General features: G+C 46.4%; 1 protein-coding gene across 2 annotated transcripts in view; it reads right to left on the minus strand.

Annotated features, from left to right (window-relative positions):
- Nucleotides 1-4209, minus strand: part of LOC120909662 (N-acetyllactosaminide beta-1,3-N-acetylglucosaminyltransferase 3-like) — a 57192-nt gene extending 52983 nt beyond the window's left edge. Inside the window, exon 1 of one of the 2 annotated variants that reach the window (XM_040321423.1) lies at nucleotides 3822-4209. The gene's annotated coding sequence lies outside the window, so the exon portion shown is untranslated. The remainder of the gene's footprint in view (nucleotides 1-3821) is intronic. The other variant, XM_040321422.1, reaches the window with a different exon arrangement.
- Nucleotides 4210-12939: the final 8730 nt, after the last annotated feature.

Raw genomic sequence — 12939 nt, forward strand, 5'->3', positions numbered from 1 at the left:
TAGGAATCCCAACAGCGATCTGACAAACAGGAAACACTTGTGTGGACATAGCCTGAGGGAGCATGCATGGCTTGTTGCTTTCTGATGAGCCGGCTAAAATTTGAGCAGCAACTATCCCTGTCGGCACCCAACCATACGACATTCTTCAATGTGAACATCAGCTGCAGTCACTGTATTCCATCAGTCAGCAGATGTCGGACTACAAAAACCTCAGCGGGAAATTCATTCATTTGTGCTGCATAGTTTTTACAGCAGTGTTAGCCCTTGGAGGCGTTATATCACCCCCTGTTTTAACTCCTACAAACCTGCACTACCATGCAGTTGCTCCAGTACTGCCCACTCAACACCAGTTTATCATTTTTGCCGTACCTGCAGCAACCTGAGGCCCCCCCCCCCCCCCCCCAGCTGATGTGGAACTACATTTCCCATGAGGCATTTCAAGGCTGGTAGTTACAATTACTCCCAGAGGCATGATGGGACTTATAGTTTTGCAACAGCTGGAGGGCCCCAGGTTGCCTACCCTTGCTTAAAGGGGTTGTAAAGGTTTATGTTTTTTCACCTTAATGCATTAAGTTGAAACCTCTGATGTTTGCCAGCCCCCCAGTTTACTTACTTGAGCCCTCGAAGGTCTTGCGTCGTGAATAAGTAGGCTTCTCGACAGGGCTTTTCGGCTCTTCGCGGCTAATTAATTGGATGATTGATAGCAGCCCAGCCATTGGCTCCCGCTGCTGTCAATCAAATCAATGACGCGGCACTCCAGGGGGTGGGGCAGAGCGATTACAGCCGGCGGCTATAGCGGGTGCGCGCCCACAAGCTATCCCCCCCTTGAGGGAGCTTCCCATGAAGGGGGGTTAGCTCTTTGCCGGGAGGAGCCGAGACAGCCGCCGAGGGACCCCAGAAGACCAGGATCGGGGCAACACTGTGCAAAACTAGCTGCACAGTGGAGGCAAGTATGACATTTTTTTTGTTTTTTTTTTATATTTGAACCTTTACAACCCCCTTTAAGGGGATGACCACATCCATTTTTTTTTAAATGGATTTATGTATGGCCAGCGTTAGGCTGGTCATAAAATTATACAAAATTGCCTTGTCCAATTTTCCTTTGGATTTACCAAAACCATATAATAGGAGGTCAGACCTAAATACTTTCAATTTGTATGCAATCAGGAAGGCCCTTACATTACAAAGTTGAAGCAGTGGCGTACTAAGGGGGTGCGGGCCGCACCATGTGCCACACACTGGGGGGGTGTCAGGCCGGCGATCCCCCCCCCCCCCCCTGCCCTCCGCGACTTTAAGGAAACAGAACACACATGAAGTGCCCGAGCAGGTAGTGGCTTTGCAGGGGGGGGTGGGCCGCACCCGAGCCAGTTAGCACATCTGGGACCGGCGCAACAATCCCCCTTCTCGCCGTGGTCACAGCTCTGATAAGTCTCGGGCAGCGGCTGTCCGCTTTCAGGAGATATTTGCAGAAATTACTTTTTGTTATAAAAAAAAAATTTCCTCAGTTTAGGCCGATACTTATTCTTTTACATATTTTTGTTTAAAAAAATAAATAAAATCGTAATAAGCGTATATGGATTGGTTTGCGCAAAAGTTATAGCGCCTACAAAATAGGGGATAGATTTATGATTTTTTTTTTTTTTTACTAGTAATGGCGGCGATCTGCGATTTGTTTTTTGTCAGGCCTGCGATATTGCGGTGGACATAATCGGCCACTTTTGACACTATTTTGGGACCTTTCACATTTATACAGCGATCAGTGCTATAAAATGCACTGATTACTGTGTAAATGTGACTGGCAGGATAGGGGTTAACACGAGGGGGTGAGGAAGGGGTTAAATGTATTCCCTGGGTGTGATTCTTACTGTGTGTGGAGGGGACTGACTGGGGGAGGTGACTGATGCTGTGTCCCTATGTACAAGGGACACAGATCGGTCTCCTCTCTCCCTGACAGGACGTGGAGCTCTGTGTTTACACACAGAGCTCCACGTCCCTGCCGATCGCGGGTACCTGGTGGACATCGCGGCCGCCAGGCACGCGCATCGGCATCCTAGCGATGCACTGGGCACAGTTTTTCCCCGCTGCGCGCCCCCAGATAAAAGGATGTCCACCCGGCAGTTGAGAGCCGCGCTCTGGACGTCTTACGTCTACAGCGTGGGTCTCAAGTGGTTAAAGCGGTATTAAACCCCAAAACCAAACATTTTATATATTGCAGCTTACCAATCATTAGATGTGGTGGCCGCATCGTTTTTTTTTTTTTTTGTCTTTTTCCCCTCAGTTTTCACTGATCTGGCCAGTAACACATCTCCTATATTAGAGTGTCCCCACTCTGGAGGAATGAGAACAGGAGGGAGAGCAAGCAGCAGCCTTGCTAGCCTGGGGGGGGGGGGGGGAGGGGGTGTACTAGCAGATTGCGCCAAACTCCAGCTCACATTTTATAATCCGTAACAGCAAACATTGGTTTTCCCACTTTTGGGATAAAGGTTTTACAAAAAAAAAAAAAAATTACATACATACATACATTCTGCTGAAGAGCTTGTTTATAAAAACGAATAAATAAAAAAGGGGGGGGGGGGGACACAGACCTACTTGCTGGATCACGTGATGAAAATCAAAAAAAACAAACAAACACCGCCACCATATTGAAGAATTGGTAAGCAGCAATATGATAAGTTTGTTTTTTGTTTAATACACAATTGTTCATAAATTAAAAAAGTGTGTGTGTAAATAAAATAAGAATATATATATATATATATATATATATATATATATATATATATATATATATATATATATATATATATATATATTTTTTTTTTTTTTATGAACAATTTTGTTCTTTTGGAACAACCTCTTTAGCAGAATGTATCAGTTAAAGAGATGAGACAACCCATTTACTACTGGCAGGGGTGCTTACAATTATCAGTATATATATACACACACATACATACATACATACATACATACATACATACATATACACATATATATATATATACACATACATACATATATATATATATATATATATATATATATATATATATATATATATATATATATATATATATACACACACACACATACACACACCTCTTCATCCTTTCCTCTTAATGATCACCACACATCACGTTACTACAACCACCTTCAGGCTAGGTTCACACGATCTTCACATGCGAACAGCAGGGGTCCCCGCTCACCGTTTCAGGTCCAATTTCAGCCTGAATTCTGACCTGAAATGGACCAAATAAACACACAGGACTTCTTGCAAATTTGCACCGGAGCCGCAGCAGAGAAATGTGAACCGGTGAAAAACGCCTGGTAATTGGATGCAGAGAACCCACATCCAATTTGCCATGGTGTGAACCCAGCCTTAGACAATCCAACAATTATGTTGCACATGGGCCTTCCTGATTACATAGTTTAAGTACGTCTTTATATTAGTTTTGAGAACTATAAGTTGAATGTACAAAGATTGCATCGTGTATGGTGACCGTAACTTTCACCACATAGTCTGGGTTTCTCACCACATATGAACAACTTTATAATCTCCCTTAGATCTCATAGAAGGGCCTTCCTAATTGGATGTAAAGTAAGCAGATAGTTTAGTAGGTAGATCCTCATATTACATAGTTTTAGTAGATCTAAAGTTAATTGTATGGTCAGATTGTAGCAGAAGGATCTGTCTGGATGCAATCTGATTGGATACTTTAGGTTTGTTCTTATATTAGATAGTTTTGGTAAATGTAAAGTTATTTGTACAGAGATTGTAATCTGTATGGCGACCCTTGAAGCCAACAATAATAAAAGTGTCTACTTACTTCCTTAGAAAAGCCGTTGTGTTCCAGCAATGGTCTCAGCCATATGCAGTGTGCTGCTGTCCTTGTACAACTACTTGTCACACTTCTCCGGTAGTAGCTCTTGAACACTCAGTAGGCTGGCCCTTCCCCCCCCCCACTCACTCACTCCTACTTCTTATGTCAGTTCTAGGACATCTACACCCCATACTGGACTTTAATAACAGCTCCCCCTCCTTCCACCACCTGTAACCCGTCCACGCCCGCCTTATCTTTATTCAGCACACAGGCTTCTTCCTCATCACCTCACCACTGATCTCCTTCAACATGTTCTGCTTCTGATAACTTCTGTCCTCTCATCCCCTTCCTCTAATACTACGTACTGCACAGAGTACAGCCAGCCCAGCTCCTCTTATCCTGGCCATACACACACACACAACAATCTCATCAAACCATCCTTTAAAGCAGGTGTGCCCAACCATCATGGAGCCCTCTCATGTGGCTCATGACCTCCTGCTCTGGGATGGAATAGAATACTGTTATTAAGCCCTGGTTCACACTGGGCTGCGGGAGTGAAGCTGTGCGAGTTCAGCTGAACTCGCACAATTTCACTCCCGCTGGCAGTCCCGATTTCGGCCGCGATTTAAGAGACATCTGTGCAGGTTTCTGCACAGATGTCTATGTAAGTCGCGGCCCTAAATCGCAAAAAGTAGTATAGGAACTACTTTTTGAAATCGGTGCAGCGCCGCAGATGCGGCGTCGCACCAATTAGGACGGTGTCATTGCTGATAATTGCCGGCCGATTTGAGATGCGATTTCACAAGTGAAATCACATCTCAAATCGAACCAAATCGTACCCACTGTAAATGTACGTTTTTATTACGAAAATCACAGTGTGTGTATATATGGGCATCTCTGTTCTGCAGGGGTTACTGGGCTGCACCTGAGGGTTACCTGCACTGAGTCATAGACTTCTATTACCTGCGGGTTTGGTGTGCGGAGAGTAGAGTGGGCTCTACAGAGCCGAGTGGGCTGCCATCAACCCACTCCACTCATTGCAACCGGTTACAAAGTCGCATAAGTGGCCCTTGCTCTTCAAAAGGTTGGGCACACCTGCTTTAACCACTTAACGACCGCCGCATCTACATATACGTCCACAGAATGGCACGTACAGGCAGATGGGCGTACCCGTACGTCCCTGCCTAGACGTGGGTCGGGGGTCCGATCGGGACCCCCCCCCCCCGGTACATGCGGCGGTCGGAAATCGTGTGGGAGCGATCCGGGATGAGGGGGGCGGCTATTCGTTTCTAGCCACCCCCTCGCGATCGCTCCCTGAAGCTGAAGAACGGGGAGAGCCGTATGTAAACACGGCTTCCCCGTGCTTCACTGTGGCGGCTGCATCGAATGTGTCATAGGGAGACTCGATCGATGACGTCAGACCTACAGCCACACACCCCTACAGTTGTAAACACACACTAGGTGAAACATAACTCCTTCAGCGCCCCCTGTGGTTAACTCCCAAACTGCAACTGTCATTTTCACAATAAACAATGCAATTTAAATGCATTTTTTGGTCCCAAAAATGTGTCAAAATTGTCCGAAGTGTCCGCCATAATGTCGCAGTCACGAAAAAAATCGCTGATCGCCGCCATTAGTAGTAAAAAAAAATAATTAATAAAAAATGCAATAAAACTATCCCCTATTTTGTAAACGCTATACATTTTGCGCAATCCAACCGATAAACGCTTATTGCAATTTTTTTTTTACCAAAAATAGGTAGAAGAATACGTATCGGCCTAAACTGAGGAAAAAAAATTTTTTTTTATATATTTTTGGGGGATATTTATTATAGCAAAAAGTAAAAAATATTGAATTTTTTTCAAAAATGTTGCTCTATTTTTGTTTATCGCACAAAAAATAAAAGCCGCAGAGGTGATCAAATACCACCAAACGAAAGCTCTATTTGTGGGAAAAAAGGACGTAAATTTTGTTTGGGAGCCACATCGCACGACCGCGCAATTGTCTGTTAAAGCGACGCAGTGCCGAATCGCAAAACCTGGCCTGGGTCTTTAGCTGCATTTTGGTCCGGGGCTTAAATGGTTAAAGAATCAGATACCGTGTGACTTTAAATTTCCGATTAGTCTGTAGGAAAGAAGATAATGTGATATGATAGTTGAGCCGCCTCACACTATAGCGATGTCAGACATTGCATGTGATTCGCACAGCACTGCTGTGCAGATTACATGCGATGTGAATTCAGCCATACAGATTGTATGGCTGAATTTGCATCACATTCAGACCAAAATCATGCAGGACCTTTTTTTTTTTGTCCGCACCATAATCGGATCGCATAGGTGTTCCCTATCTGAATTCACAGTTTGCACTGCAATACGCAAACCGATCTGTGGTTGTTTTTATTGATCCACTTTGCACTACAAGTGCACTTGAAATTACACTGAAAGTGCACTTGGAAGTGCAGTCGCTGCAGATCTGAGGGAGACATGCAAGGAAAATAAAAAATAGCATTTTAGCTTGCACATTATTGGATGATAAAATCAGCAGAGCTTCCCCTCATTTCAGATCTACCCCCTCAGATTTACAGTGACTGCACTTCCAAGTGCACTTGCAGTGCAAAGTGGATTTGCCTTTCGTAAATAACCCCATTGTGAACTGCCTGCCAGCTCTATATGATGTGGGAGCCCGTAGTGGGATGCGAACCAGTGCGTTAGGTGTATTATGCATTGAATGGTCTTTTTGATCGTATCTCTGATTAGATAATAGAAGTGATGGTAAATTCTCTTGTATAAAAAATTGCCAACATTAGATCAGACATATCACATGACATAAGTCCTCATGCACACAGGCAGAAAAAAAACGCCAATTTTAGAGTTACTATATACTTTTTTTCCATGCCTTTGTACGCAGCTCTATTTTAGTCAATGTGTCCACACATATTATGATGTTTAGATGTTTAACCACTTGCTGACCGGACAAAGGGCCTGATTTACTATGCTCTGTGCGCTGCGCTGGTTCATGCCTTAATTAGTGTGCCGGGTGGAGGCTTAATTGGGCGCATGAACCAGCGTAGCAGGCGGCGCATTGAAAGTAATATGTAAAGCCGCGCCGAACTCCCTATAGAAGTCTATGGGAGAAATCAAAAGTGTTCATTTTAAAGGCTAATCTGCTACTTTTGTCCTAAAAAGTGTTTGGGGACCTCAGTCCTGCCCCAGGGGACATGTATCAATGTTTTTTTTATTTTTTAAAACGGCCGTTTTTTCGGGAGCAGTGAAATTAATAATTCTTAAAGTGAAACAATAAAAGTGAAATATTCCTTTAAATTTCGTACCTAGGGGGGGTGTAATGTCAGCATGTGAAATAGCGCATTTTTCCCGCACTTAGAACTGCCCCTGCACAAAATGACATTCAGAAGGAAAAAAGTCATTTAAAAATTCACACGCGGCTATAATGAATTGTCGGCTCTGACAATTCTAAAGAGATTCATTCATAAAACAAACAAAAAAATGTGTAGGGGTTCCCCCAAATTAAATTACCAGGCCCTTCAGGTCTGGAATGGATATTAAGGGGAACCCCGCCGTAAAAACCAAAAAAAAAAAAGACGTGCGGTTCCCGGCAAATATCCATTCCAGGCCCTTCAGGTCTGGTGTGGATTTTAAGGGGAACTCCACCCCAAATTGAAAAAAAAAATGGCGTGGAGTCCCCCTAAAAATCCACACCAGACCCTTATCCGAGCACGTTGACCTGGCCGGCTGCAGAAAAGAGGGGGGGACAGAGTGCGGCCCCCCCCTCTCCTGAACCGCACCAGGCCACATGCCCTCAACATGGGGAGGATGTCCCCATGTTGATGGGGACAAGGGCCTCATCCCCACAACCCTTGCCCGGTGGTTGTGGGGGTCTGCGGGCGGGGGGCTTATCAGAATCTGGAAGACCCCTTTAACAAAGGGGACCCCCAGATCCTGCCCCCCCCCCCTATGTGAAATGGTAATGGGGTACATTGTACCTCTACCATTTCACCCCAAAAAAAATGTCAAAGTGTTAAAAATGACAGTAGCCGGTTTTTGACAAATCTTTTAATAAAATCTTCTTTTCTTCTTTCCTTCGGGTTTCTTCCGCTGCTTCTTTCTTGGGTCTTCTCGTCCACATCTTGCCCGACGTCTTCTTCTATCCTCTCCGTCCGTCCTTCAGCCTTCTGGTCCCGCATCTTGCCCGACGTCTTCTCCTGTCTTCTTCTCCGTCCGTCCGCCAGCCTCCTCGTCCGCATCTTGTGTCTTCTCCGGTCTTCTTCTCGGTCCGCCAGCCTTCTCGTCCACATCTTTTTCTTCCCCGGACCCAGCGTTTGAATTTGATTTGGCCGCCGTGTTCCCGCTCCTGGGACCCGCCCCCCTCTGACGCCACAAGTAAACTCCTTAGAAGGTCATGTGCGTCAGAGGGGGGCGGGGTCACAGAGCGTCACACAGCGGGGGAATTCAATTTCAAGTGCGCCGCCCGGAGAAGAAGTTCCCGCCGTGTCACACTCATGTGACCCTGCCCCCCTCTGACGCACATATGCCACACGCGGACTTTCATATGAGTTTACTTGTGGCGTCAGGGGGGTGGGTCCCAGGAGCGGGAACACGGCGGGGAAGAAAAAGATGTGGACGAGAAGGCTGGCGGACCGAGAAGAAGACCGGAGAAGACACAAAATGCGGACGAGGAGGCTGGCGGACGGACGGAGAAGAAGACAGAGGAAGACGTCGGGCAAGATGCGGGACCAGAAGGCTGAAGGACGGACGGAGAAGATAGAAGAAGACGTCGGGCAAGATGTGGATGAGAAGACCCAAGAAAGAAGCAGCGGAAGAAACCCAAAGGAAAGAAGAAAAGAAGATTTTATTAAAAGATTTGTCAAAAACCGGCTACTGTCATTTTTAACACTTTTGACATTTTTTTGGGGGTGAAATGGTAGAGGTACAATGTACCCCATTACCATTTCACATGGGGGGGGGCCAGGATCTGGGGGTCCCCTTTGTTAAAGGGGTCTCCCAGATTCTGATAAGCCCCCCGCCCGCAGACCCCCACAACCACCGGGCAAGGGTTGTGGGGATGAGGCCCTTGTCCCCATCAACATGGGGACATCCTCCCCATGTTGAGGGCATGCGGTCTGGTACGGCTCAGGAGGGGGGGGCGCTCGCTCGTCCCCACCCCCATTCCTGTCCGGGCCAGACTGCGTGCTTGGGATGAGGGCTTGGTTTGGATCTGGGGGGGGGGACCACCACGCCGAATCGGCACGGGTTTAACCCCTCACGTTCCGGACCAAGCCTAAGAGCCTAATGTAGCCCTGAAGGGGGACCCGCGCCGATTTCAAGTTTGAAATTTGGCGCGGAGTTCCCCTTCATGGCTGAAAACAGCTCGGAGATTCCCGTGTGCCGCGTCACGCAGCGCATTCACGGGTACGCCGCTTGGTATTTACCAAGATTTTCACGGCGTACTGACAAGGCGCACGGGAAGCGCCGAAATTTCTCTCTGCGCATGCCCAGTATGCAAATGAACCTCCCGAGGTTCAGGCGCACTGTGCAAGCGTACGGGGATCTGTTTTCAAAAAACACTTTCCCTTTCAATTCGGCCCGCCAAACACATTCAAACACATGTCACTTCACTTCCCGTGCATCCCCCCACCTCCCCCCCTAATAAACTCCCGCCCGAACCCCCGCAATTTACATTTCAATGTGCCGTGCGCCAGGTCTGTACTGGTGCACAATGCACCCTCTCCTGGGCGCACGGAGCACATTAATAACTAGGGAAATACACTGCACTAGCAGCGTATTTCTTTAGTAAATGGCAAAACGGCTGCTACTCCTGCTTTTACTCCATGAGTCATGGAGTAAAGGCTTGGTAAATCAGCCCCTAGGTCATTATACTGCGGCAGGTCAGCTTGTTCCCTCAAATCGACATAGCTGTACATCGCTCTGTTTTACAGCTATATCAGGCGCACCCTCCCGCTTCACTACAGGGGAGCAGATGCGCGTTCCTGTCGGCCACCCACGATCGCTCCTCAGAGAGCCAGAACGGGGATCTGTCAACCAGATCTCCTTTCTGTCAAGGAAGTACAGTGTGATTGTCTGTTCCTAGTGATTAGGAACAGCGATCTGTCTCTACTCCCAGTCAGTCCCCTCCCCCCACAGTTAGAAACACCTCCCAGAGAACACATTGTTAACCCCTTGATCACCACTAGTGTTAACCCCTTCCCTGCCAGTGTCATTTATACAGTAATCAGTGCATTTTTATAGCACTTATCACTGTATAGATGTCACTGGTCCCAAAAAAAAGTGTTCGATCTGTGCTGATCACCACCATTACTTGCAAAATAAAAATTATAATAAAAATGCCATAAATCTATCTCCTATTTTATAGACGCTATAACTTTTGTGCGAACCAATCAATATATGCTTATTGTGATATATTTTTTTTTTCCAAAAAAAGAATGTATTGGCCTAAACTGATGAAGAATTCATTTTTATTTCTCCTATCACCTTCCAGGACAGCACACCTGAGAGATGAGGGCTCCTCCCTACAGGAAACCCAATCAATTGACAGCTTGTTATAAGTCCCCACCCTTCCCCTTGATCCCCAGTATTGATTGTGTTTCTCCCGAACACAGCGACATGATTGTTTTGTTTTAAAGACCGGGGAGGGTCTAATGGTACCCCTGTTGAGACAGGTTTTAGGGAGGCCGGGGAGGCCTGAACTAACCTGTAGGCTTGTCCTTCTCACAGGTCGCCCCAAGTGTGCACCAGCGCTCTGGCCGCAGGGAGTGTGCACCATCGTTGTATTTCAAAATCGCCGCCATTAGCTGCTCTCTGCACTTCCGGGTTTTCCTATATAGGAAGCACTGATCTCCAAGCCTCATTCTGAACAGCCGCATCACAGGAAGTGGGTGGCACCGACACAGTGCAACCCGGAAGTGCTAGGAAACGGCGGGAGACGGCGTGGAGAGTGGCGTGGAGAGTGGCGTGGAGAGCAAGGTGGTGAGAAGCGGTTGGCTTGCTGTACCAGCCCCTCTAGTGGTACCAGCAGCCCAGGACCCAGCCAACCTCCTCATGGAACAAGAGAAAGGGAAGGCAAATGCGACTGCAGGCAGATCCAGTTCGGGGACCGGTGAGTACAAACCCCCCTTGGAAAGGGAGTGAGAGGTCCTGGCTTCCAGGGGTCTGAGATCCCGGGGCCAGCCATAACAGGAACTGGATTTCATTTCTCACCTTACCCTTTCCCCTCCCCAGTACAAACCTGCAGTTTTAGGGGAAGACAGAGTAATGCTGGCCATACACTCCACGTAAAATCGCACGAAAGAACTTTCGAAAAACGAAAGTTCGGTCGTGAGCGCAAAAGATAGTACCATCATGTAATGACCGATAAATCGTTCAGTGGACATAAATAAAAAAAAAATGGTTCGTTTTTTTTACATATACCTAGTGCAGAAAGTTCGGACGTTTTTTTTGGCTCAAAAACGTCCAAACAATTATCCATTTTTCGCCCATTAACTGTTCGAAAAACGAAAGATCTTTCTTAACGACCGAATGTCGGCCGAATTTTTGTATAGTGTATGGTCAGCATAATGTTATGCATATGTGTTGTATCTCTTGTCCTACAGAATCCCCTACAGAAACCCAGGAGGCCTCAGTACAATCTCCTGCTGCAACAGGGCATAGTTCCTCAAGGAAATGTGGGAATTGTAAGGATAAACTCCCCAACTCCCACTCAAAGTCCTTCTGCTATAAATGTATAAATCATTTATCAGGGAAGGAGGCTGCTGCAATGATGAAAAAATTCCTTTCATCTATGCAGACTGAAATGCTAGCAACTGCCGGGCAGTCAGCAATCCAGGGTCCTGACACAGAGGAACTTACCCCTAGAGAAGGCACATCCTCCCAAGAAAGAGAGTCAAGGAGCAGAAAAAGGAACAATAGGCGAAGGGACGGCATGACAGGGAGGGACAGTGCAGCAGACAGTGGCAGTAACAGTTCTCCTTTAAGAAAAGGGGAGTGGTCTGGGTTAGGAGGTGCTGCAGGGAGAGTTAGCCAGGGGGAGTGACGTTTCGTCAGTCCTCCCATCTTACAGTGAGGAAGAAGCGTCCCACCCATTGGATGGGTCATCACTGAGGATCGGTCCTTAACATGTCAAGCCTCTTTACAGGGGGACCCAGTGCCCTCCTCCCACCCTCACAAGTACTCACTTTCAGTACAGGTGCTATGATAAATTTAGTTGAGGGATGAGAGAGTTACCTTGCTCTCATCCGTGATGTTTTTCTAAATTGGGTCTCTGTCGTTTTTGGACTGTCCTGTGGGTCATTCTGTACTCCAGAGATCTAAAAAGTGGGTGAACTAAAGCGCTGGCCAACCGTGAAAATTGATATGTAACCAGTGAAAAAACAAAATGCTGCTCGAATCTAAAATGTGCTAACAGCAAATAAAGAGTATGAATAAAGGATGATGAGCGCAAACTGAAAATCTAACAGTAAATAACAAGACAGTCCATAGGGACTGATAACAATCTATTTATAAACTAAACCAATAGGCTGTGCATTAAAAGTGAAAAAACAAAAACAAATCTGATACTATATCCAATAATAAAGTCCAAAACTAAAATTTGAGTGGATAAATGTGCTGTGTCAGTGATAAACAAGTCTTCTGCCCTTGGGACATCAATGTGAAGAATCTGGATACACTTCGCTAAGCCTGGGCTCACAGAGCGCTTACCTCCAGTCACTGGGTAATGTGCATCAACGAAATCCTCCAAAGCCTGGGACAGGATCCAAACAATGGGTAACTCGTATTCCACAGAATCCTCCAAGTGCTGAGATAGAGTCGAGGGAGGTTCTCTGTGTCCAATAGCAGTACAGGTCCAGGCAGCAGCGAAGTCAACTCAACAGGATAGCCACAACATTTATCAGGAGCAAATATGGAAATAAAAAGCTCTCATAGTGAAGTATGTAAGCACTTTTACGTTTAATGAAGATAAAAAATGTGCTTACATCAAGAAAACGGGTAAAAAAGGCCAAACAGCGGCACTTCCGGTGGACGGTCAGGGTATCGCGTCACTTCCGGTCACGTCTAACCTGATCTCCATGTGTTCATTGGAGTGGCCACAGCTG

The sequence above is a fragment of the Rana temporaria genome, chromosome 1, assembly GCF_905171775.1.
Source record: "Rana temporaria chromosome 1, aRanTem1.1, whole genome shotgun sequence".
NCBI lineage: Eukaryota > Metazoa > Chordata > Amphibia > Anura > Ranidae > Rana > Rana temporaria.